This window comes from Mastomys coucha, unplaced genomic scaffold (genome assembly GCF_008632895.1).
Source record: "Mastomys coucha isolate ucsf_1 unplaced genomic scaffold, UCSF_Mcou_1 pScaffold5, whole genome shotgun sequence".
Classification (NCBI taxonomy): domain Eukaryota; kingdom Metazoa; phylum Chordata; class Mammalia; order Rodentia; family Muridae; genus Mastomys; species Mastomys coucha.
This window is the reverse complement of record NW_022196911.1, coordinates 106,742,928-106,748,927: the sequence shown is the minus strand read 5'-3', so window position 1 is coordinate 106,748,927 and position 6,000 is coordinate 106,742,928. Positions and strand designations below refer to the sequence as shown.

General features: G+C 45.6%; 1 protein-coding gene across 1 annotated transcript in view; it reads right to left on the bottom strand.

The window, feature by feature from the left end:
* Window positions 1-6,000, bottom strand: part of Map2k6 (mitogen-activated protein kinase kinase 6) — a 121,254-nt gene that overhangs the window by 38,724 nt on the left and 76,530 nt on the right. The window lies entirely within an intron of this gene.

Here is a 6,000-nt window from a genome sequence, read left to right as displayed (position 1 = left end):
GGGGGGGGTAGGAGAACTGACCCGGGAAGGAGAGGGATGAACAACAAAGTTAAGTGGCCAGGAACGCTAATCGACCTTTCCTTTGATAAACCAAACCAGAAATTGTTAAAAGTCAGAAAATGGGCTTCACCTTAGATGAGAACAGAATACAGGGATTCTCAGAGGGAACCTTGTCTGTTTCTTGTATGCTCTTTTCTTCGTACAGACTGGAAAATGGAAGCCAGCCTGACTGAACACACACACACGCACACATTGTGTTTCATCAGCGTGAGCACACAAATGTGTGTTTGTGAGTATTTATGCATACGTACGGGTGTGTGAGTGTTTTGGTTTTGTTTTTTTTTTTGGGGGGGGGGGGGTTCTCTGAAAACAGTACCCTCCCAGCATACACTGAGTCTTGGCTACATTCATCTTTAAACCAAAGCCAGGTCATGAGAATTCAGACAAGAAGCTAAACAGTACTGGTCTGAGAAAGAAATCTTTAGAAAGAAAAAAGAAAAATACTAGGCCACATAGAAATGTCCTAGCATCCAGTGTACATAAAATGATGGGGTACAAATGAGGGTTCACACAGCGCCCACTCTGTGGGCGTGAACACAAAGGCCTTTTCTGCTGTGTGCTCTGGTGCCAACCCAAACAGCACATAGCCCCACACGGCTGGCAGAAGGTGCCACCCTGAGATAAGCGAGTGTCTCAGAATTTGTCAGTGCCACTGAAGGCTGACGAACACAATTCTGGGGGTCTGTGACGCCAGTCATGACTTCGAGAAAGGCAGAAGTGTGTGGGTCGCCGGTGCCGAGTTTATTTTTTCTAGTGTGTTTCCTGGTGTGAACGGGGCTTCCAGCCAAGTTCCTGGGGACCTGGAGGTTTTGGCTGCCCTCTCCCTACAACTTGCACCTAGCCTCGTGTTCCAAGTGTAGCTGGCAACAGAGCTCACAGAAGAGTGTCATTAGTGTCATTAGATGCCATTAACCTACGAGGAGCCCAGAGGAACCAGGAGGTGCAGAGATAAAGCTGCCTTTACAAAAGCCACCGAGAAGAAGGCAAGGCACTTCTACCAACACAACCCCACAAACTACACACTACTGCACATCACCAAGACTCTGCAGAGTGCAAAATCCTAGGGGGGAGGGGGCTACACAAAGCTTAGGAAAGAAAAACTGGAAAGCTCATTTGGAAACTTAGAATCGCATTAGTTAAGAAGGCAGGATGAGGCCGGGCAGTGGTGGCACATGCCTTTAATCCCAGCACTTGGGAGGCAGAGGCAGGCAGATTTCTGAGTTCGAGGCCAGCCTGGTCTACAGAGTGAGTTCCAGGACAGCCAGGGCTATACAGAGAAACCCTGTCTCGAAAAACCAAAAAAAAAAAAAAAAAAAAGGCAGAATGAATCTCTTAGCAGCTTGCCTGTCCCTCCATGGTCCCCTCTACAGGGAGAGGTCTAGCTGCTAGTAGATTTAACTTTCTGGATTCAGCACATCCATGGAAACCCCACAGAACCTCCCAAGCCCTTCCCCTCCCCCCCACTCCTATAAAACATCTCTCATGACCACCATTCATTTACTGTCCTCAACATATTATCTCCGCTTTTTTAAGTTCACATTTCCGTATTACTGACTTTACTGTCTGTCTTCCCCTCAAGAATGTAAGTTTCACGGTGGCAGCAAAAATGTTGTCTATGGTTTCTCATCATAAATATCTGTTTGCTAAATATTCATTGTCCTTTTCATGGCTGTTTGAACAGAGCAAACCACAGAGAGGCATGGGAGGAGGAAGGAAGGAAGGAAGGAAGGAAGGAAGGAAGGAAGGAAGGAAGGAAAGAAGAGAGGTAGAGAGGGAAGGTGGGAGGGAGGAGGGGGTAGGGAGGGGAGGAAGGGAGGAGAAAGAGAAGAAAGAAAAGGAGGAAGGGAGACAGGGAGGGAAGGAGTTAGGAAAGAGTGAAAGATGATGAAAATGATAGGAGGAGGCAGAGGAGGGGGAAGAGACGCAGTCCTTTGAGCACCCAGTCTCCACAGACACTGACAGACAGAGTTCTTTAAGTACAGTGTCAGCCGAGTCTGTGGGTGGCCTGGTGTGGCTGTCTATCAGCTCCAGTTTGTTTGAGATGAGGAAAGCTCTTTAAGATCACACTGCAAATGAGTAGCAGAACTGGTGTCTTGGTTTATTTTCCTGTTGCTGGGAGAGCACAGCCGAACACAAGCAAATTAAGAGAAAGGCCTTACATCAGCTCACGGTTCAACGTACAGTCCACGGTGATGGGGAAGTCTGGACCACCGGAGCTTGATGCAGCTGGCCACATTGTAGCCCTTAGAAGAGAACCTCGAAGACATGCATGCTACTCCCGGCTTACTGTCTCCGTTTTATGCAATGCAGGTTCTTTGCCCAGGCCATAGTCTGATCCACAATTAGAATGGTTCTTCCCACAGCCATATAATGGAATCGGGATAGTCCCTTAGTAGAACACCCAGTGGTCCATATGCCAGGAGTCTCTGGATCATGTTACCACAATCCATCATGAGTAGGATTATAAATATGGTCTCTTTTTTCCCCTCCATTAATTAATTTATTTATTCACTTTACATCCCCCAAACAGCCCTCCTCTCCTCCAAGTCCCTGCCTCACATAGCCCCTCCCTGACTCGAGGCTAGAATATCAGAGTTGGAGATTTTCTTATTTAGAGATTTTAAGACACTGAGAACCCAAATATCATCCAGAGAGATTTCTTTATATTTATAATTAAACGTTTTGTTTCTGTGTTTTGGGAAAAATAATTAAGGTATTTATATCTTCCAGAAATCTAGACTCCAGAGAATCACACAAAAATATGTATCTCAATAATACTGAAAGTTTGTTTTGAGATTTATATGTTACAGAAATATACAGCCTTGGTGAATTTCCTCATCTAAACTGCCTGCTTGAACTCCTGGTGTCCTGTACTTCAGCCTGATCCAGTTAAAGACACAGAAGGCTAGAGAGATGATTCAGGTGGTTAAGAGCACATACTGCTCTTCTAGAAGACCAAAGTTCATAGCCATGCAGTGGTGGCGCAGGCCTTCAATGCCAGCACTAAGGAGGCAGAGGCAAGAGGATCTCTGAGTTCAAGGCCAAGCTGGTCTACAGTGTGAATCAGAAAAGCAAGGCTTACACAGAGAAATCCTGTCTGGGAAGAGGAAGGAAGGAAGGGAGAGAGAGAGGGAAGGAGGGAGAGAGGGAGAAAGGGAGGGAAAGATGAAAAGAATCCTACAGAATCATCAGCCAGCTCACAACTGCCTATAACTCCTTTTCCAGAACATACAGCGCCCTCTTCTGGACACCTTGGGCACTGCTCTCATATGCACGTACCTACCCACAGGCATGCTAATTACAATCAAAAATAATAAAATAAACCTTTTTTTAAATAATTAGGTTCAAAGTTAAATTCCGTCAGGTGGTGATGGCACATGCCTTTAATCCCAGCACTTGGGAGGCAGAGGCTGGCGGATTTCTGAATTCGAGGCCAGCCTGGGCTATTCCTCACTGTGCTGAGTTGCTTGCTGAACTGAAACTGTCAATACTTCACTAAAGTAGACATTACGAGGTTTAAAATCCATTACTATGTAAATTCAGCTTCAAAGGACTCAACAGGTAGTTAATTCCAATATAATGATAGCAGTGAACTTACGTGGTGGGTGACACCAACAGTGAAGGCAAGAGCTGGGAAGGCAGACATGAAGAAGAAAATGTCTCACAGAGAAGACCGGTGCTATGGGTAGCCTTTGATAACTGACTTGGGAGCACAGGAGAGTTCCCTATTGCGATGGTGAATCTCTGCGGTCCTCTTGACTGAATCTCTAATCAACTAAAAGAAGCATCTCTCCGTGGGTCTGGGAGGCCATTGCCTGGCGGAAAGGATGAACAAACCAGAGGGGGCCTCCCTTCCCCCTCCCCCTCCCCCCTCCTGCCCCACCCTCACAGTGGGCAAGTATGAAGAGATTTGAAGGGGAACATGGAGCTCCTTTTGCTCCCTCGCCTTCCCTCCTGGCTGGTGAGCAGATCAACTCTGCCATTGTTGAGTTGAACTCATAGATGAGTTGTGAGTTTCTGCTCTCCTTAGCTGACATCAGAACTCAGCTTCTTGGATGAAATGAAGGACCTGAAACTCTCCAGGAGTCCTCCGGATCTTCTCTGCAGTCCAGGTACTACTGAGGCACTTGTCCCAATGGACAGAGCGGCTACCCGACTCTCAGCCTCTCCAGCATGAAGATAGCTGGACTACTCACTCAGCCCATAACATGTAAGCCCATCGAGTAGAACCCCTGCGAGGTATATTTATTCTGTGGGTTCTTCCCCTCTAGAGAACCCTGACTGTTAAGCATCTTCACCACCCCCCACCATCATTGAGATCATCTTTCCTGTGAGCTGTGTAAAGGTTGTCTTTGTATTTTTCAAATGATTTCTGTATCAACAGAGTGTGTTTATTCTAATTTATTCTAATGGCTCAGCACCTGCACCATATTTTGTAGACATCTTTCTCTCTCCATCACCATCTGATTGGTTTAACGAAGGTCTGATGGCCTATAGCAGGACAGGAGGGGAAAGGTGGGACATCCAGGCAGAGATAGGAAGTCTGGGGAAGAACAGGCATGGGGAGATTCACCAGCCAGAACTGGAGGGAGTGGGATGTACCGCAAAGAAGGAGAGGTAACTGGCCATGTGTGGAACGTGGATTAGTATAAACAGGTTATTAAGTTATACAAGTTAATTGGGAGCAAGCCTCAACTATAAAACCTAAGTGGTCATAAATAAATATAAGTCTCCATGTCATTATTCAGAAGGTGAATAACCATCGATACACCACCACCACCACCATCATCATCATCATCACTACTACCACCACAATCACATCACCATAACACCATTATTATCTTACCATCATCATCATTAACACCATCACTATCATCATCACTACCACCAGAACCAGCAGCAGCAGCAGCAGCATCCTCATCCTCACCATCACCATCACTATATTATGTCCCATAAACAAGCATGTAATTAATACCATGAGTTTCAATTCAGAAATACTAAATGAAAAAATACTAGAAGAACATAAGATGATGGGCAAATGAAGCTCGACTGTGTGCTACAGGAAAACGGGAAGATCTGAAAGTAGAGACGATAAACAAGGCAGACAAGGAAACAAGAAAATGGAGGAAAAGAAGGCAGCCAGGTAGACAGGGAATCATGGTCCTGTCAAAGGGTGTGTCGGAATGTGAGCACCCAGAATGCTGCTCTCACAGTTCCGTGTGCTGGAACACTTTTTTCAGACTTGGTGCATTTCTGTCCCGTTAGCAATCTGGTGCTGACCACATGCTCTCGAAACAGCCCAAATGTAAATCCCAGCAAGGCTCTCTTCTTGTGATCTAGACCCAGTGTGAAGGGAGGAGGCTGGCAGGAGCCCTGTGGGGAATCCCCTTCACTGGCTACATCTTCTTTGTTTATGGGCTACTCTGTTCAGGAACCATTATTAAGAGGAAGTGTGTGAAAAAAAAACAGCACTCTGAAAGAAGAATATAGAAAGAAATTGTGAAGAAACTTAGGGATGCAGTTATCTTTTCAAAATGCAAGCCAAGTTTTGAAAGGGTTTTAGACAGGTTCAGTTTCTTTTTAGATTTACACACTGAAATGTTTACAATAGTATGTATGCTTCTAGGATTTGCTTCAAAATAATGTGGATGACAGGAGAGAACTGCAAACTGGAGACTAAAGTGAAAAAGGAGTAGCTATGAGCGGGTAGCTGTTGAAGCTTGGTGATGACCGCTCATAGATTATGTCACTTTTGAGTATATCTGAAATGGATCAAAATGTAAATAACAATGAAATTAGGCTCCCCTGTGTCTTCTTCACTCCAAAAGGCAGGAGCAGGGTTTCTTCTTCCTCCAGGTCAGTACAGTACTTCTATGCCCAGAACACTTATTCAGTATAGGGCCAAAGCGGGGTAAGCTGGCCTCCTCCCAGGTCTTTCTA